This window comes from Podarcis filfolensis (genome assembly GCF_964270895.1).
Source record: "Podarcis filfolensis genome assembly, chromosome: 6".
Lineage (NCBI taxonomy): Eukaryota > Metazoa > Chordata > Lepidosauria > Squamata > Lacertidae > Podarcis > Podarcis filfolensis.
The window spans coordinates 79,186,102-79,206,784 of NC_139609.1; positions in this window are offsets into that span (position 1 = coordinate 79,186,102).

A 20,683-nucleotide genomic window follows, 5' to 3' on the forward strand; every position below is an offset into this window, starting at 1 on the left:
CATCTGTGTCCCTGTCATGAGTGAAGAGTTTGGGTGTAATCCTTGACGCCCCCCTTTCCAAGGAGGCGCAAGTTACAGCAACAGCTAAGGTGATATTTTTCCATCTTTGCCGCATTAAGCAGTTGGTCCCTTAACCTTTCCCACCCCGGCCTGGCCACAGTGATCCATGCGACGGTCACTTCCAGGCTTGACTACTGTAATTTGCTCTATGCAGGGCTGTCCTTGAAACTGTCCCACAAACTCCAGCAGGTGCAGAATGCTGCAGCGAGGCTCCTCACAGGGTCCCTGCCATGGGAGTATATTCACCCAGTGCTTTACAAGTTGCACTGGCTCCTGGTGGAGTATAGGGTCAGGTTCAAGGTGCTTGTTTTGACCTTTAAAGTCCTTTGTGGCTTAGGGCCCTCGTATTTACAGGACCGCCTCTCCTGGTATGCCCCACAGAGGACCTTAAGGTCCATGAATAACCATAGTTTAGAGGTCCCGGGCCCTAAGGAAGTCAGACTATCCTCCACCAGGGCCAAGGCCTTTTCAGTGATGGCTCCAACCTGGTGGAATACTCTGTCCCATGAGACTAGGGCCCTTCAGGATTTAACCTCCTTCCGTCAGGCCTGTAAGACAGAGCTATTCCACCTGGCCTTTAATTTGAATTCAGCCTGATCTTTTATTTTCCCTTTCTTCCCTCCCCCTCCCCTTTTATGAAGATTACCCGCTCTGAGACCCCACAGCTAATTCTCCCCTGGCCCCCTCGCTGGCCTAAGTAGGACTAATTCAGCCAGCTAGCCCTGGTGACTATCTAATGCTTAATAGATGGATTTTCCCCAAACTGATTTCCCCAAACTTTGAATTTTATTGTTATTCATGTTTTTATACTGTATTTTATGCTGCTTCTACAATTAAGTGTTTTAAATTTGTTGTTAGCTGCCCTGAGCCCGGTTTTCTGAACCGAGAAGGGCGGGGTATAAATAAAAAATTATTATTATTATTATTATTATTATTATTATTATTATTATTATTACACCAGTGTATGGAACTGCCATGCAGGAACATTTTGAAACAGCACCTACACTTCTGCTGTAATTCATGAGGTAGCCCCAAATTCTGCAATGTCAGTGAAGCTGACATTGTGAAATACACACCTGCGCACATGCAGCCTTCAGATCTCAAACTCTGTGATGCATTGCCCTTGCAAATGGAAGCGCATGCTTGAGAACATCTGATCTTTAATTGAAGAGAGTGATTGACAATACTGAAGTCCCGACGAGGCAAAAAGAGCTGGATAAAATGCAAATAGGTAGGCAGATTTTACACAAAGATCTACTGCTTGGGACTCAGAAAATGGAATTCTAAATAGGATTCCTTCTGCAGGTTTTACACCTCACCAGTCATATTATCTGTTGCGGGTCCAGCTATCAAATGACTTTGTGTGTGTGTGTGTGTGTGTGAAATGCCAATAAGCAGCCTTCTGTCCCCATGGCGCTGGTGCCAGCTAAAACTCCCCTGTCAAGGATGGATCACTCCTGACTGACAGGATGTCTTCTTTCTCTCCCTCCCCACTGAGAAATATTCATGCCGTTGTAGTTAGGCTCCTTAGTTTCCTCCAGAATTTTATTTCATCTCTTTCATAACCTTTTAAATTAATAAAAGCTCTCAAGTAATGAGATGTGGGGGTATAAAAAGAATAAATTCCTTTCCTCTTAATAAAAGTCACTTCCCCAAAATGTGCAAAACTCACGAAAGAGCAAATTCCATCTGGATGACTCAGGGAAGAAATGCCACAGAAGTTCTAATGAAGCAAGCACAATGACGTATATCAGTGAAGCATAAGATGGGTGCAAAAAGTGGGGGGGGGACGACAAAGGAAGGAGTGGAGCAAAACAGAAACAACAAAACAAAACATCATTATTCAGAATGGGCCACCTGGTTGTTGAACCAAGGACACCTGAAGGTGACATCTCTGCTGTCACCAAGCAGTAGAGATGCACGAACCTTTCGATTTCAATTTCAAGTTTTTCCATTCTTAAGAGTTGTGCCTAACATTAGTCTTGGTCAGAGTAGACCCACTGAAAGAGTGGACATGACTCACTTCAGTGCATTAATTTCAGTGTGTCTCTTCTTAGTACAGTGGTACCTTGGGTTACAGACGCTTCAGGTTACAGATGCTTCAGGTTACAGACCCTGCTAACCCAGAAATAGTACCTCGGATTAAGAACTTTGCTTCAGGATGAGAATAGAAATCGTGCTCCAGCGGCGCGGCAGCAGCGGGAGGCCCCATTAGCTAAAGTGGTGCTTCAGGTTAAGAACAGTTTCAGGTTAAGAATGGACCTCCGGAACGAATTAAGCTCTTAACCCAAGGTACCACTGTATAACTTAACAGAGTACAACTCCTAAATCCAGTTCACATTTTTGCTCCAAGTTGTGACTTACTAATCTTTTAAGAAAAATATCCTCATAAAAATGCATCAATATTTTAGTGTGAAATTCTTCTAAAGTACTCATTTTTGTATACAGTGTTGTGTACACATTTTTGCAAGCAATTGCCCCAAACATCATGCAATTTTGTTTGTTATTTTCATAAACTTGTGCGTATTATTATTATGTTTTGCACACTTTGCCCCTTTTTGCATTTTTTTGTATGTGTTGTTCAGTTAGTGAACTGTTGAATGGACATCTGTCATGGATGCTTTAGTTGGGATTCCTGCATTACAGAGGGTTGGACTAGATGATCCTCAGGGTCCCTTCCGACTCTGGAATTGTACAATTCTAACTCCACTGCAAAATTCAGAAAAGTGCAAATTTCTGAAAGGATAATTCTGTTCCAGTTTGTGCATTTGATTTGATAAGTAGGTTCTCATTAAAATGCAAAGAACATTGAATTTCTATCTCATCCCTACTTAGCAGCAGCCAGTCTTTCAGAATGCGGCAAAGGAGGGTACTGAAAAGGTGCAAAGTCACCCCATTATCTCAATTAAGGGTAGAGATAGAGGAGAAATTTTATTCAGTTCGCATTTAAAAGTGAATAATTAATTCTGCACTTTCTGAAACAATATCAGAACCAAAACACAGCAAACCTTTGACATTTGCACTTATGCTAATTTTGTGATGCAGTACCACAGCTAAACAACAATGACCAAGATACACATTCTGGGCAATTTGTTTCCAGCGATTTGTTCTGGCAAGCTTTCCCAGCTGGGTAAATGGGTCTTTGCAACAAGTGTCTAGTTTGTATGGTTTTAGTTTTGTTTTAAATGTGTTCACCTGTTTTTAGTTGGTTTTTATTGTGATCATCTCAAGACGGTTGTATAGAAGCTGATTTTAAAAAATGAGCATGAAGATAACAATAAGACATTATGGGAAAGTACAGTGGAACCTCGGGTTACAGACGCTTCAGGTTACAGACTCTGCTAACCCAGAAATAGTACCTCAGGTTAAGAACTTTGCTTCAGGATGAGAACAGAAATCATGCTCCGGCAGCGCAGCGGCAGCAGGAGGCCCGATTAGCTAAAGTGGTGCTTCAGGTTAAGAACAGTTTCAGGTTAAGAATGAACCTCCGGAATGAATTAAGTACTTAACCTGAGGTACCACTGTATGCATATGAATGAATCTATCAGCGAGAATACACAGTTTTAGGGTAGCAGGTCCAGTTCAGCTGTACTGGGTATCAACGCTGCAGGAGGGCACCATAACAGTGCTATGGAAGAGAGTGTGAGAGGTAGGGTGCACCAAATTTTAGTGTTGCACAGAGTGCTGCTGAAATATGAGAGCCCAAAGTCCGCTACTGAGAGGAGATGGGGCACTGATCCTGTACCTCTGACCATCCACTGCCTAAGACACATGTCTCAGGATGCCTGATCTCATTTGTGAAATTCCCTCATCAAGGTCTCCTCATTATTAATGTTCAGGAGGAATTTAATAACATTCCTGTTCATCCAGGCATTTAATGGCTGAAAGACACTGTTCCTGGCAACCTAGGAAATATTAGCTGTGAGGGTAGGTGATTGCTTTAACATGTCTTTAGATGTTTCTAATTTTTTCTACATGTTTAAAAATACGTTTTGTATTTAACTTCTGACTGTACTGTTTTAACATTTTGGGTTTTGCGGCCTGAAACCCCTTCGGGAGGAAGGGTGCTGGATAGAAATGGAATAAGTAATAATAAAAATGACAGCGCCGGGCCTGTGGGAAAGGAATACCTGAAGAGATTTATAGCGTACGGCGAGGCGTCTAAGTCTACAAAGTCCACTATCTCCTTAGAAATATAATACATTTGCTACATGTACTGTGGTGTCAGGTCAGAAGTTCTCTACCCATTACAGGTAGAGATCAAAATCATCAAAGTCCTTCCACAACAAAGCTGCCCAGATGAAAAGCAGTAGTTCATCACCACCCGCCCCCCTTTTATAAAACAGTGAACTTGAGGCTGGCATGTGGGACCTGCCCATCATGTCCAGTGAGACACAGTAATTGGTTTTTAGGCAATTGGCCCAAGGAAAATGCTATTGAAATGTCCAGCAGATAAACGTCTGCCGAAGCGGCAGTGATGCTGGTAGTTCTGTTTGTGCGTTTCAGATAACGAAGGCGATCTAACAACTTCCTGACAGATAATTAAATGCATTACTCTGAGTTAACCACCCTAGTTTGGCTCATTCCAGACTGGCGCTAGCCTTTCAGGAGCATGCATAGACGTTCCACAGTATCTCAGGAAGTTAATGCACCACGCACACACAACGCTATGCATAATAGAGGTTCCCTCCGGGAATCATCACGCTGGTGCTGAACTGCATTTTGTAAATGATTTTTGTACAGATATCCAGGAGACTCAGACTGGTGAACTGGTCGTGTACGTAGAGAAATAACTGTAGGCCTAAGGACAAAACTCATTTTAGACAGCCACTGTACTAAATGATCACACAGAGCCTGCCGGTGTTTCTTTTAACTTCTTGGTGCTGCAATAAAAATGCAGTTGACTGCATATAAAAGCAGTGTAGCAGGAGAAGAAATCAGGAGCCTCTTTTTTTATATGGCTGAATAAATGGTCCTGGTCTAAACAGTGAGTCACGTAGATAGATATTACACAGCGAGCCATCAAAACCTTGCTTTGGCATAGTCGCTTCACTCAGTTGTTCAAGGGAGATTTCAATATGAATGTTCTTCAGGCCTAAGTCAGTGAATTACACAGGATTCAGCTACATTAGTAAAAACAACAACAACACAATGTTTTGAATGTGTTTTAAACATGCAACACCAGATAGCGGTGGAGAGCAAAAAACATTATAAGTGATTTTTACATAGCGTTTTTTTCTTTTGTTATAATGATTTAATTTCTGACTTATTTATAGTGGGTCCCCCCCACCCTGTGTGTAGCTCCACCCTAAGTAATACTCCCAAGAAATGTTCTGGTGGAACCTTCTCTGTTGATGTTTTCATCTGGCAGTAGCTGGTTGCTTCCTTTAGGAGGGGAGTTGATGTGGGAATGTTCAGAAATGCAGGAGAGGATATATTGTCTGATTATATCCTTTTCCAACTTGTGTTAACAAGTTCACAATTTAGCAGAGTAACATTCCCCCTTTAAAACTTGCAGTGGATGCGTTTGCTCAGGCTCGCTAAAGCCTCTATAATAACTGTCCTGATATTTTCCCCTTATTCCCTCATAAAAGTTAAGACACAACACAGTCTTCTACAAAAGTATAAAAAGGTTTACTCACATATCATTCTGTTCACAGTAGGATCCCAGAAGGCAGACTTAGCTTAGAAAAGTAACATATACCTAGAAACTATCTCATAAGAAGACAGTCCCTTTGTCCTCTCTTGGCTGGAAGCCAAGAAGGCATCTTTGGCTAAGCAGATTTTGCTTTTTCGATGCATGTAGTCAGAAGAGAGAGAGATGGCTGCCCTGCCTTGTGCTTTTGTCGTTACCTGCACAGGTGAGGCCACACCCACTTCTAGTCACATGCAGAGGAAGTCTGCTCCAGCCCAGAAGGAAAGAGGAAGTTTACTTGCTGGCTGGACAAATATTCCTCCCCATGTGTAAACATGTTCACTCTAGGAGTGTTGTACTTGACTACTCTTGTGTTTCACATCCCACAGTTGAGGGTAAGCAAGGTTACCCCCAAAGTTTTATTTCTTCTGCAAAGTTATGGTTGGTAGACTAACTGCACCAGGAAGATTCAAATCTCGCCTGTGCCATAAACTTAGGGCTACATGTACATTAGCAGCTTAAAACACAGCAAGGTTGTCTCCCTTGCACCCCCTGCCCCAGTGTTTTAGGTTGCATCTTTACATTTTTGTACACAGCAGAGAGGAGGCAGGGATATTGTCATCTGATGCACATTACTTGCAACACATACATCCCAAACTCCCATTGAGTGAAGCTGTCATCTGCACATGTGCAATGGATACTTCAAATGGGCATACCTGCATACCTCAGCTTAATCATGGCTTACATTTTCAAATCAGATGGCAGATGATTTGAGGGAAAATGCAGCCAACAGCAGTATTTCTTGAGAAACTACAGGATACATATGAATTGTGGCTAACATGGGTGGCCTTCAAACGCCAGCAGTTGGATCCATTGTAAGTGGTAAATTGTGCACAGCATCCCTGTGTGGTCTTATGCAAGCTACTATTTATTTATTTTAAAAAATTGAGTATTTTTAAAAAATTATCCATGTAACTCAAATAACAAAATAGAAATTCATGAGACAAACACATAAAAACTAAATCGAACCAAACCGAGGCTAGCATGGGATGTTACATTCACTACAAGAAATGATGAAGCTGGTTATCCAGATATTTGTGATACGGTGCATAGTTGAGAGGAGAGTAAGAAATGAGAGAGCAAGTCAGTAGTTCTAAAACTCAGGAAAAAAAGTGCATCTGCAATAAATGGGTCAATATCCCTCTCTCTGTTGAGTGTTCAGAGGCTGCTTATATAGCCTAAACAGCATCACTCATGCATAAAGAGCAGGACTGGGGAAACCATTAAGGCTTTGCAGATGTAGAAAAACAAGTTTAGCAAATAAAAAAAAATTAAAAATTCTAATGGTGGGAACTCCATAAACAGCTCAGTGAGGACAGGGACTGAGTGTGCTTGGTGGCCACTTGGTGGCCAGGCTGAATGTTAGCAACAGTGGGAAGAGGAAACTGGGAGGAAGAAGGAATGAAACTGGGTACCCTGATCAGGAACACTTCATTCTGGAACATGGTGTTGCGTGATAAAATCAATGAAACAGCATTCAGCAATAAATACAGATAATGTCCCCAGCTTTCTACCTTGAAAAGGGGTTTTTTGCATACATTTTTTTCAATACACAAGTGCGCTAAGTGACCTAAAATACGTTATGCAATATGACTTACTTAGTAATTCAACTCCATTTTGTATGTTTCGACCAAAGCGAATTCATGCTATTTGACCAATCTATGTAATATGGTTCCTTCCTTAAAATTGCTGCTGCCCTGATCAAAACAATAACGCTGCATTCGTGTAATGGCAGTCTCATCAAACCTGACTAGCATGATATGACAACAAGTGTTAGCTCATACTTCTCCAAAGTGGTACTCTTCAACTGTTTTGGATTACAACTCCCATCAGCACCAGACAGCATGGCCAATAACCAGGGATGTTGGGAGCTGTATTCCAAAACATTTCGAGAGCACCTGGGGGAGGCTGATCTTCTAAGGTTGTAGGTATTCTGGTATATTTCTTGGCTCTCTTTATTAAGCCCATCTGTATTAGATAGCCAAAAGGCAGAAGAGCGGAGATTTATGCACACACTGCAAAGAATAACCATTTTCTTTTTCTTTTGAAGGAATGAAAGAATGGAGTGATTCTATTACTATAGCTATTTATGCAGTATTGGCCTTTTTTTATTTATCAGAATATTTTTGAATAATCCATTAGGGTGTTTACATACAATCAATATAGCCTGGGGTGCCAGACAAGATTAAAACTGTGCCATAGTGTCTCATTGATGATAATACGTTTTAAAGATTCTTGTTCAAGGAAATGTTTTGCATTGCCAGTAAGCTTCAATCCTAGACAGCAATATTGATCTGAATGTCAATCTCTGGATTCTTGAGTTACTTTCCATACAAAATGGAGGAAAAAATACCTTGGGGGGAGCAGATAAATAGATGTGCTTTTGTATCTGATGTGAGCCTGCCGTTCCAATTCATCTTGCTTCATGCCATCCTGAAGAATTAAATTGTTTCATTTTCCATTGTATCATAATGTAGATTGATAGGGATCTCAATTCTGAGAGCCTGTCTTTACGCAGCCAAAACAGTACTATCCACCCATCTTCAAGAACTCTTCAGGGGGAAAGACCCTCAAGGTTGGACCCCAGATGGTACAAAGGAAACTGAGCATGCTCAGTGGGTGCTGACGGTTGGGAGGATGTCAGGGTTCAGCCCTTCCCAGAACTGGAAACTGAGGTCCCACTTGCAAGGCCAGTCCAAGACATTTTGGCATCTGAGGCGACCCACAAAATGGTGTCCCCGCCCCCCATGGAAGAAAGGGTGAGTGAAGATTTCCATTGGGAACAGTGGGGGAAATCAAATCAACGTTACCCAATGGTTGAAGTGGAAATCAAAGGCTATTGTGGGGGGTGGGACAAACTCTGAATCATGCCAGGCAGACACAGAGCCCAGGTGATCCCAGAGGGAAACCCCCGCTATTTCCTCCATGGGGGTGGGAGGAGACCAGCAGCACCTCTTATTCACCACTGTGGCCACTGTAGAGGTGGCATTGGGGGTACCTGCCAAGCAGGTGGCAGATCCGGCCTCCAAGGAGCATGTCACTGCCACCATGTCAGCAATGAAGCATTCCTTGGGGGCAGTTGCCTCACCTGCCTCATGGGTGGGCTGGCCCTGCCCACCTGCATAAGCAACTGGCTGAAATTTGGCCAGCACCTGGTTCTGCTCTTTCCTCTGCTGTTGCCTCAGGCTTCCTCTAGACAAGCAGTAGAATGAGGTGGTGGAATCCTGAAGTGGTAGAATTAACTGTATCACTTCAGACTTGAATGGATGGGTGAGAGTGCCCATTTTATTGCTTTCCCATGTACGTAGCTTCTTGAAAGAGGAGGAGGAACTGTTGCCTGGTTTGTTCAGCAGTGCCTGTGGGGCGCAAGAATATCACATGTGTATCCTGCAGTGCTGGGTTTGATAGTAGTTTCTCTTTCCTCAAGGCAAAGGAACATTTTATTTCCCTTCCCTTCTCTTCCCTCCCCCTCCCCTTTTATGAAGGTTACCCGCTCTGAGACCTCACAGCTAATTCTCCCCTGGCCTCCTCGCTGGCCCAAGTAGGACCAATTCAGCCAGCTAGCCCTGGGGATTATCTAATGCTTATTTCCCCTAAATTGATTTCTGAATTTTGAATTTTATTGTTATTCATGTTTTTATACTGCATTTTATGCTGCTTTTACAATTAAGTATTTTAAATTTGTTGTTAACCACCCTGAGCCCGGTTTTTGAACTAGGAAGGGCGGGGTATTATTATTATTATTATTATTATTATTATTATTATTATCATCTCCACAGCTGGAGTCCTGTGCTGCCCTCTGAATTGAGATGTATTCTGGCTAACAGTGGTCTGGACTCTGGAGCACAACTCCAGAGTTTTTAAAACTCTGTTGTTGCGGAGCAAAGATTCCTTCATTGCTCTGAGTTCCTCTGGGGCCACATGTTCCATGGCTGCTGGGAAAGGTGCAGGGGGCAGGAGACGGAGACTGATCAGGTGGTGGGAAGCCAATGGATCCTGGAAACAGCACACCCAACACTGTGTTAAAAGTTTTGAGAAAATAAAATAAAGGCCATTTCCTGTGGCTTGGAAAGCAAGCTTGCGGGTGGGGTGGGCTTCTTTTTATTCATTCCCCGCCCACTTCCATTTAGCAAAGATGCATGAGGGCCTGAGAGAGACAGTAGCACAGCAGCCTCGAAAGCTTTGATACCTGGTAACTGAGCGGGGAGCTCGGGCTGTTCCTCCTCCACTGTCAGAGGCAATATCCCTCTGAATAGCGCTCATGTCCTGCTTACAGGCTTCCCACAGACATCTGGTTGGCCACTGTGAGAACAGGATGGTGAACTAGGACCATTGGCCTGATGCAGCAGGCTCTTCCTTGCATTCTTAGAAGAAGAAGAAGAGTTTGGATTTGATATCCCGCTTTATCACTAACCGAAGGAGTCCCAAAGCAGCTAACATTCTCCTTTCCCTTCCTCCCCCACAACAAACACTCTATGAGATGAGTGAGGCTGAGAGACTTCAGAGAAGTATGACTAGCCCAAGGTCACCCAGCAGCTGCATGTGGAGGAGCGGGGAATCAAACCCAGTTCACCAGAATACGAGACTACCGCTCTTAACCACTACACCACACTGGCTCTCTTAGGGAGAGGAGAAGAGAGGAGAGGAGAAGCAGCAGTGCGGTGGTACAGCAGGAACCCCCAGAGAGCATCTTGCCTAGGGCCTTCCTCAAACTTGGCAGCACCAATGATGGCTAACAAACTGAATTTCATTGAGAATCAAGTGCAACTAATAAGAAGGTTTCCCACTCCCACCTGCTACAAATGGCACGTTTCCCTACATTTCAAAGCACACCTGCCAGAAGTTGGTGTGTGTGTGTGTCTGTGTGTAAAACATAATCTCCTGGGGAGGCCATCCTTAAATCTCTCAAGGCAACACACCATGTTCCACAACTGCTGCTAACCTTAGGGTGGGAAGAAGCATCTGTTCGGATGTTTGCAACCAAATCTTTTGCTGTATTGCAAGATTTTAACAAAACGGAGAGATAAATAGTAAAACAGACTGTAGCTTTTGTATTGTGGGTTTTTGTTTTTAAAGGGCAGGAGGAACTTTTATATTCCCCTGCTACGCAGACTTCAGTTCAGTGTTGTTTGCATTTTGGAAGAGGAACAGAAGTACTGCTTGAAGTTTGTGGGATGCCTGGACTCCCACTCTTAATTCCTGAACCCCTTTTCCAATTCCAGGGTTCCAGACATTGAATTTAGCATGTTTAAAAATCAACCCAGGAGCCAGCCTGCTGATAAAGGGAGTTGGTAGCCTATTAGCTGGGATAAAGGGAGTGGGTCAGTGCCAGAGCAAATAAGAGCCCCCACCCCAACTCACAATTAATGAGAATGCCAAAAGTCTTTGAAGGAGAGCAGTTGTTTGGAGGACTGCAATTTGCCTGATGTAAGCTGGAGGAAATGTTAGTTAAGGTTTGCAAGCAGCATCAAGCTGGAGAAAGGGGCATCAAACTGCTGGCAGCAGTGGGAGAAATGGAACCCTCCTGGAGTGTAATTCTGGAAGCCCCTCCATCGTAGGCCCAAGTTGCATATATGTGTAGATAAATCATATATCACAAAGACACCACGGTCTCCCCGTGCCTCTTTTCCAAAGGAAACACAAACCCTGGATAATCTTCTGGAACCCCTGGAATCCTGTACTGCTGTGGAGATTTGGGTGGCATTTAACAGTACATTAAATTTTAGCCTAAAAATAAAGATAATGACTTAAGTGACCTGATTTCTGATTTGTATATCACTTTTCTTTTTCCAATAGAGAGTTTCAGAATCTGACATTGGAATATACTTGATATTTTAAATATATTCAAGCCAACTTGTCTCCCTGGTCTTTAATCTTTGAGTAAAACATTGATAATGCTTCCTGACCTCAGCTAAGATCACACCATCACCCTCAATAAGGGGGGGGGGAATCTGGGGGGGGTGCATGTGTGTTATTCGTTTACATATGTGCAGTTTTTAAATTGGTTATTACCTAGAATTGATCCTGAGCAAATTTACATTATGAAGCAAAGGTAAAAAAAAACAACCCAGGCCAGGTTAAAACTGACCCTCTGTCAACCCTGATTTCGCATAGGAACTCTGAAGATGAAATGCAATTTGATATGGTGTGAATGAAAGCCATGAAGTATTGCCCTTAATACAAAGTGTATGGTGATGAATTCTATTTTTTAATAAAATGCCTTCTAATTTTTCATGGTCAGGACAGACATGCCGATCCATATATTCATAGAGGCAAGTTTTGCATCTCATCACTTGCACACAGTTGGGTCAGAACCAATCTGCTTTAATCTGATTTTATTGGAAACTTCGTAGGAGGCTTAATCTATCATTACTGAGCCAAGCCTATGGGATAGGACAGGCTAGACGTTTTAGTTTAACAAATAATTGGATTTTAAAAAAAGAAAAAAAAGAACTGTCTCTGCAGCTGAATAAAGCTTAGAAAACCTGCCAGTAATATAAGGTGCAATTGAATTATTAAAGAATGGTGTGGGTGTTATTAGAAAACTCCTTCGGGTCATCCAAAAGTTATGGGCACCATTACAAGATTGCTATACAACAGAAGCTTACTGAGGACCTAAGAACATAAGAAAAGCCTGCTGAATCAGGCCCCTGGCCTATCTAGTCCAGCATCCTGTTCTCACAGTGGCCAACCAGATGTCTGTGGGAAGCCCACAAGGAGGAACTGAGCACTCGAGCACTCTCCCCTCTTGCAGTTTCCAGCAACTGGTATTCAGAAACATACTGCCTCTTCTTCTTCTTTGGCGATCACTCGTGGCCAAATAAGGTTGTCTTCTATGAGCACAGTTTTAACAGTGAGTCCGTAAGGAGGCAAATTCTGGATCCACACGTCCTTCCACAGTGGGCAGCGGCGGAGCAAGCCGATCGGGCAACTGGGGCGGTGTGCATGCTCTGTGCCCAGGGGCGGGGCCAGCCGCCCACAGAGACGGGGCCAGCTGCCCGCAGGGCGCGGCAAGCCAGGGCAGGATGCTCCACGGGGCCTCTGGAGTCTGCCTGCCTCCTCCCACTCAGCCGCCCTACAGCTGAGGGGGAGGCGGCGGCAGACCGTTTGGGGCAGCGCGGAACCCGCAGGTGCTCAAGCCACTATGTCACTCCCAGGAGAGACGCGTGGCTCGGGCGCGCTGCAGGCCTCGCAGTGAGTGCCACCTGGCATTTTGTCACCCCCCTCAGTGGTGACACTCAGTGCGACCCGCCCCCACCGCATCCCCCTTCCTCCGCCACTGACAGTGGGGACATAGGTTTCTGGGTGGGAACTGATCACAATGAGGGTTTGCCAAGTGTGCCTTCCTCTTAGCACATTTCTCCCTTTCGTCTTGAGTTCGAGCATCTTCAAAGCCCATGGCACCTTTGGTACAGGCTGTTCTCCAATCAGAGCGCTCGCAGGCCAGTGTTTCCCAGTTGTTGCTGTTTATGCTACATTTTGTTTTGTTTTGCCTTGAGAGAGTATTTAAACCTCTTTTATTGAGGTTTAAATACTGCCTCTAATGCCCTCTGTGAATCTGTCTAAACGTCTGTCCCTGGGTCCTAGTGTTATGATAGATGGAGAAAAAACTTTTCTGGATGGCATGCATAGTTTTATATACTTTCATCATGTCACCTCTGTAAACTGAAACGTCCCAAATAGGTTCAAATAATAAACTCCTCCCCTCTCTTTTCATAGTTTCAGCAGCAAGCAATGAGTAAGCTGTGCATCATTTCTTGACCGTAAGCAAGGATCGTTCCAGGGTTGCATGTTTCTCTGCATTGTAATTAAAAGTGCCCTGACAGTAAGTCACCACAAATCAAGGGTGATTTACATGCTGGCAGTGAAATGTCTCCCATCAGAGAAGTGCCAGAGTCATTGCACTCAGCGCTACTATGCTTTGGCTTTTTCACACTGGAAAGTCCTGCTGAACACGGCGGCTTTTTCCTATCCATTTTTAAGATCGCCATTACAACAGCATTGAATCTGACCTCAGCCTTTGAGCCATTTAATGCAATTAAGAAGCAAAGCAAAGCAAATGCTGTTTCTAAAACCATAAAAACTGAGCACAAACAGAAGCATTTAACTTAATGGGAATCTATGAAGGCACATTAGACAAGGAAACACAGGTCTCCTGATATTAATATCACTTTTGTTTTGCAATAGTGTCCCTTGTTCCACAAATAAAACTTTAATAAGCTGTTTATACTGCAATATCATGTGGTGTAAAGCAAGGGCCATATAGCTCAGTGGTAGAACATCTGCATTGCTTGCAGAAAGTGCAGGTTCAATCTCTGATATCTCCAAGCAGGATTGGGAATGCTTCCTTTCTGAAACCTTAGAGAGCCTCTGTCAGTCAGTGTGGACAATACTAAGCTAGATAAGAGAAAGGCCTGGCTATGTACTTATTGTGGGACGCGGGTGGCGCTGCAGGTTAAACCACAGAGCCTAGGGCTTGCCGATCAGAAGGTCACGGTTCAAATCCCCGCGATGGGGTGAGCTCCCGTTGCTCGTCCCTGCTCCTGCCAACCTAGCAGTTCGAAAGCACGTCAAAGTGCAAGTAGATAAATAGGTACCACTCCAGTGGGAAGGTAAACGGTGTTTCCGTGCGCTGCTCTGGTTCACCAGAAGCGGCTTAGTCATGCTGGCCACATGACCCGGAAGCTGTACACCGGCTCCCTCGGCCAATAAAGCGAGATGAGCGCCGCAACCCTAGAGTCGGCCATGACTGGACCTAATGGTCAGGGGTCCCTTTATGTACTTATTACCTTTTTCCATTTCAGGAGTTTCTCTGTTATTCCAGACAGAAAGTCCCTTGCTGATCTTTCCCTGTTCCTGTCCCTCCGATCCACACCGCCCAGAATATCTTTCTCTCACTTCTCAATCATATGTCAATTACTGGACGAATATGATTTTGTCTTTCACTTTACAGGAAAAGAGAGACAATTGCCACAAGTAGTAAGCTAGAATCTGTTTTATCGGATTGTACTTCTCTTCTCATCCATAATCAATTGGACCTCAGAGCAATTTGTTACACCCGAGTTGCATTTGTGGCAACATCCATCTAAGGTATGCTTTTGAATTATTTATTGGAAAATTAAATGGCAAAATGTCAGGTAGCTGAAGTTAAAAATTTCTGCAATTGATGAATATAATATTTTTCACGTGTTACTAATACATATAATTCTCTTCCCCCATAACCACTTCATTCCTCCATCTGCCACATGAATGGTCAGCACCTTGATCTGAGTGATGCACACATCTAAATCCTTAACCTCATCTACTTACCTATATACTTTGTCTGAACAACACGACCCATCTCCATCCTTAGACCTTCTTTGTCCATGGTCTTGACACCTCCACTACTGCTTCCCATAATCTATCAGTCTACATCTAATTTATTCTCCTGTCTGATTTCATAGCTTGAATCTGGTCCCTAGTCTTCTCTTGACTTCTGTTCCACAAACCAGAATCACATTCCAGATTCCATTCCCAGAAGAACATACTGTTCTGCAGATAACGCTAACTGGAGTCTACCAGGAGCCCAGATGTAGGGTTTACCAGATCTACAAATAAGAATTCCTGGCTAGAAATTAATCTGTTTAAACCCAAAAGGCACGCAGAAATGAGTGATTTGCTTTATCTGTTGCCTAGCTCAGGGCAGTATCTAAGCTATTTGCAATCCAGTATAAAAACACCTTTCAAATTCCATCAAGGAAGGTCTTAACCTGGCAACCCAAAGGGTGTCCACTTGGGTCTCACTCAGGAGAACATTCCCTAGGCAGGAAGCAACAACTTAAAAGGTCATCTCCCTTGGGACCACCCTCTAAGACAGGGGTGAGCAAACTTTTTCAGCAGGGGCCCAGTCCACTGTCCCTCAGACCTTGTGGGGGGGCAGACTATATTGGGGTGTGTGAATGAATTCCTATACCCCACAAATAACCCAGAGATGCATTTTAAATAAAAGGATACATTCTACTCATGTAAAAAACACGCTGATTCCTGGACCATCCGCAGGCTGGATTTAGAAGGCGATTGGGCTGGATCGGGCCCCTGGGCCTTAGTTTGCCTATCCATGCTCTAAGAGGAAGGACTTTAAATGATGTTCATAAAGCCTGGGTAAGTTCTTATCAGGAGAGGCAGCCAATCAGGTATTGTGGTCCTGAACCATATAAAGCTTGGCAGGTTTAAAGCAGGATTGTACATCCACAGGTGTGCATCAGAATTCCTGACCCATAGAAGCATTTCCTGGATAAGGGCTTAATGCCTGTGACTAGCTCTTCACGTGTGTTTGTGTGGGTATCATTCACAAAATACATTTCAGTAGTGACTTCTTTCCAGATTCCATTGCTTTCACATCTTGCATCCATCAGATTGGAGCAAAATACAATATAAGCCATTTTCTTCTTTTTTTATAAAAAAGGAGGAAAAAAAGTTCCCTTAGCAGGTCACCTTCAATAGAGAGAGCTGGTTGCTATGGCTGGGGACTAATGAGGTATTGATTTTTATCTTGAGAGCTGGTGACTGACAGAAATTTCCCCTCCAGTAGTCTGTGCAATGAAAATCGTAGGCTGCTGTTACAGCTGTCGTACTTCTTCTGGGAGACGGGGAGAGATGATTTAAAAGAGAATCCATATGTGGCAATACTTTGCCAGCACCTCATATTGCCCGTTTGTTCCATTTTAATTTACAATTATAGCCCACTCGGGTTCAATGCAAGTGACATTTTAAAAGAGGTGTGTGTGTAACGCAGTCCAACCCTATGCGAGTTTACTTAAAAGTAAGTCCCCCTGCATTCGGGATCAGCAGCTACACCAGCACAGCTATTTTAGGTCTCTAGCTTCAGGAATTATTGCATTTATTACAGTGGTACCTCGGGTTAAGTACTTAATTTGTTCTGGAGGTCCCTTCTTAACCTGAAACTGTTCTTAACCTGAAGCACCACTTTAGCTAATGGGGCCTCCTGCTGCCGCTGTGCCACTGGAGCACGATTTCTGTTCTCATCCTGAAGCAAAGTTCTTAACCTGAAGCACTATTTCTGGGTTAGCAGAGTCTGCAACCTGAAGCATATGTAACCTGACACGTATGTAACCCGAGGTACCACTGTACATTTATATCCCACCTTTTCTCTAAAGGTCATATACTTGGTTCTCATGCCTTTCCACCACATTTTATCCTCTCAACAACCATGTGAGGTAGGCTAGGTTGAGAGAGTGTGAATGGCCCAAGGTCATCTACTGAACGTCACATTTCAGTAGGTAGTGGTTGAACTAGGCAATAGATACTGCTGCAGTAGACCAGAAGGTCATTTGCTGATATCAAGCACTCCCTGTCCACCATATTATTTTTTACCATCCAGCCGGAGCCAACATTGTACAGGAGCTTCTGAGCAAGTTGGTATGGTCATGCTTATACTTGCGTTCATATTTGATCTAACATCAGTGGAAGTCTCTTTCTCCCCTTCCCCTTTCCCCTCTCCCATTCACCTTCAGTAAATCAAACAGTGTTTCGAAAGAAACAACAGTTAGATCAATGCCTGGATGCAGGCCACAATTTCTTAATAAAGATATTGGAAAACAATGTGCATACAGATTCGTTCGGTGAAGCTTTGAAGAATTATCACATGCTGGATGCATTTTGACCAGCGCTGTGCAAAACATTTCATCCTTTGTTTTTCTCCATACCAGGCAGCTGGACTGAATGGATCTATTCAGATCTGGTCTTCCAGGTCTTTTGGTCCAGCACTGGGGGTTCCTGTCCCCAGAGCAAACCCTCACTTCAGCTCTGCTGTTCTGCTTCTTCAGATGCTTTTGCCTGGCTGGGATTTGTCTTTGCACAGTGAAAATGTCTCCTACTTGCCTGAATGGAGGATGGAGAGAGGGCTAGGGATGCAGGAGAAAATCAATTTCATTTGCATTTAAAGGTGAACCCACTTAACTTCCATTTATCATCATCATCATCATATTTACACCCTGCCTTTTCCCCTGACAGGACAATCTATTAAAAACATACAGATAATTATAATAAAATCAGAATGGCACCAGTCAGTTCCCGAAAGCCTATTGGAATAAGAAGGACTTCTAAGGACAACAAGGAAGAAGTCGCTCACTTCTCTAGGGAGGGAATTCCGAAGTCTGGGAGCAGCCACTGAGATGGCCCCAAACAATATGAGAAACCAAACACAAGCATCCTTAGAAATCTGCACTTCTCCAAACCAGGTAATGGATACAAAAGTGCATATGCTAAGGTGCTTACAAATGCATATGTTCATGAAATAACATATAAATGTGTCTACGGGGAGAAATCCACAGTAAAGTGCAAATTAATTTTCACAAAGGCTTTTTTTGTGGGGGGGGGGTAATACAAGCTGTTGTGGAAATATGGACTACTGAATTTAAGATTGGGACTGTTAGAAACTGAGAGTAACTGAAATGGACAGATTTGCCCATGCCTAGAGGTGTGTGTGTGTGTAAACCTCTAACTTTTGCATGGGTGAACTGTAACCTATTACACAAGAGGGCAAGTTACATCTGTTGCCCTGCCCATTTTAGCCTCTGGCCTTACACACCACTGGTTTGTTGTCCCCAGAAGGTTGCTCATGAGAGATTTACAAAGTTGCTCATGAGATAAGGGCACCCTTGGGCTGAAAAAGGTTCCCCACTTCTGAATTATCCCGTACAATGAAGGACAGGAGGCCATATTATTTCCAGCATTAAAAGATTATAACAATGAAGAGGTAATATTTCTGCCATGTCTGACTTGCTTGTGTTTTTCTTACTAAATCACCCTTTAAAGGACCCAGGAGCTTCCTCAATATTCAGTGCTTTGATCATTTTGCATATCACATAACTCCTTTCCCTATGACGGCCATTCCAGCTCTCATAAACAAGTCCGCACCAAAGCTCCCACTGGTTTCGGTGTGATGAAAGCAGAACTTTCTCTTCCACCTATTCAGGTGTGAAATGATATTTATTTCCGTTTGTTTTTTCTCTCTTTCAGTTCTACTCCCTGATGATTACATTCCTGCCCTGGCAAGGAAATGCTTTTTAAAAAGTGTCACCTCCTCATTTCTGTGGCTTCATTTATTTCCTGTGCTCCATTACCGTTCACATCATAATCATTTCACTCCCCTTTTCCAAGCAGAAGAAAAAGTCAATTTCTTAAAATATGGATGTCGCTCTACATAAGGAAATGCACTCTGGGTCTGAGTGTCTCTCTGCAGGGGCTGATGCATGATTGGCCAAGCACAACAGCATCATCTGCAGTTACCATGTTGAGCAAAGCGGGTGGGAGGGAGGGAACGATGCAGCTGAAAGATCACTTTGGCGAAGAGCTGCTGGATGGATGTATCAGATTCCTCTCCATGCGAGGACCACTTGGGATTCTAGTCTGGAACTGTTATTAGCGTTGCTTTTATTTTAAACACATTTTATTGATCTTTTCAGACTTAAAACAGAATGACATAATAACAACAGCAAATAAAACACCCTCTCGCCCTCCTCTCCCAGAGTGCAGATTTTGCCCCTAAGTAAGATATAGCCTCTGTCCAGCTCTAAGTTTTCACAAGCGTCAATAAAGTAATTAATTGAAAGTGACATTCCACAGCGTCCGCTGTGTTCTTGGTGGGCAAAAGCAGTGTTCAATGGATGGTGCGTGTTGAATAAAATCAAACCATGTTGCATAGAAAGTGGTTGCTCCTCTTTCCTGTACAATGTGTTTACGTTGAAAGGTGGTCATCTCCATGAGGATCAAGTTCCAGGTCAAGTTCCAAGTGTCAAAAAGGTGCATGTCGAGAGATCTCCAGTGTCTGGTCTTCGCAGCTGTTCGCAGATGCATGATTAAATCTTTATTCATTAAGTTGTGAAACTCTGAAGATTGATAGGTGAGTAGTATCACCTTTCGGTCCATAGGACTACAATTGCTTTGTAACCTGGATAATTACAAAGGTGCTGAATAAACTCTAAAGTGTGGAGATGATGTGACATTTTGACCACCATATTTAAACCTTGCGCATTATGCAGTGTTGGAACATATCGCAAAATCATAATATTTAAGGTCCTAAGGTAGTATCATACCACTAAAGCATATTGGGAACGGCAGTTTGTTAAGGGTGCTGGGAGTTGTAAGGAGACCAGGGGAAGCTATGACTGTTAGAAGTGGCGTGATACTGCTTTACATGTATAGTGCTGATAGGGCCTGAGAGTTCATCTGGTCAAGTATAGGAATCTTGCAACTGCAGCATCCCAGACAACTGGCCATTCAGCCTCTGATTAAATGCCTCCAGCAAAGAATAGCCCACCACTTTCCACCGTGGAAAGTCTGTTCCACTGTGAAACAGCTCTTGCCATTAGGAAGCATCCCCTGATGTTTAGCCAAAATCTGCTTCCCTGCAGTTGCCACCAGCTGCTTCTAATCTTGCCCTCCAGCAAAACAGGGAAAAATTGCATTCCACCTGCTGCATGATAGCCCTTCTTATAACTGGAGGCAGCTCTCACATTTCCCCTTGATCTTCTCTCACCGCTCTGTTGGCCCTCCTCTGGAGGTGCTCCAATCAGGATCATCTACAGCATCCTGAATATTCATAGCATAGTTTAAGAACCTAAATATCTATGGAAGAACTAATGGCAAGAACTTCATTTCTTCTCCTTCTTATTTATTTTATTTCTGTACCGCCCTATACCCAAAGGTCTCAGGGCGGTTCACATAAAGGATCACATACATAAAATCAAAATACAAACAACAACCCAATAAAAAAAACCCTAAAAAGAGCCAGCATTTTTAAAAGGGCATAGGATGTAGATCAGGTCAGGCAAAGGCCTGGTTAAAAAGGAACCTTTTTGCCTGGTGCCTAGTGGTGTACAGTGAAGGCACCAGGTGAACTTCCCTGGGGAGAGCATTCCACAGATG